Raw genomic sequence first — 725 nt, 5'->3', positions numbered from 1 at the left:
TACGCGCGTGTGTGCGAGGCGTTGGCTCTAACTGAACCCGAGCGAGGCGTTGGGCTCTAACTAAACCCGAGCGATTGCACTACAGGCTACGCGTTACTAAACCCAAGCGATCGATCGATGGCTGTTAACTGAACCCGATCGAGCGATTCCTTCGCTACTGCTGCTAACTAAAGCCGATCGATTGGATGAACAGTGAGCGTTGCGGGGGGGTGGATGAACAGTGAGCGATGGCGTTGCCTCTGGATGAACAGGACCCCGTGGTGTGGTGGAGTGCTGGATGAACAGTAGACGGTGGAGGGGTGCCCGTGGAGGGGTGGTTGAACAGGACCCCGTGGTGTGGAGGGCTGGATGAACAGTAGACGGTGGAGGGGTGCCCGTGGAGGGGTGGTTGAACAGTAGCCGGTGGAGTAGCGCGCGGTGGAGGCTGGATGAACAGGAGCCCGTGGAGGCTGGAGGAGGTCGACGGTAGCCCGTGGAGGCTGGAGGAGGTCGACGGTGGAGATGAACAGTATCCCGTGGAGTCCCGTTTTGCGGTACGCCACACCCCTCCCGATGAACAGGACCCCCGTTTCGACCGTAGGAGGTCCGTTTCGTCTGTTTTGCGGTACGCCACACCCCTCCTGATCAACAGGACCCCCGTTTCGACCGTAGGAGGTCCGTTTCATCCATTTTGCAGTACGCCACACCCCTCCCGATCAACAGGACCCCCGTTTCGACCGTAGGAG

The sequence above is a fragment of the Triticum aestivum genome, chromosome 1D (assembly GCF_018294505.1).
Source record: "Triticum aestivum cultivar Chinese Spring chromosome 1D, IWGSC CS RefSeq v2.1, whole genome shotgun sequence".
NCBI classification, from domain to species: Eukaryota; Viridiplantae; Streptophyta; class Magnoliopsida; order Poales; family Poaceae; genus Triticum; species Triticum aestivum.
Note: the sequence above shows the minus strand (reverse complement) of the source record.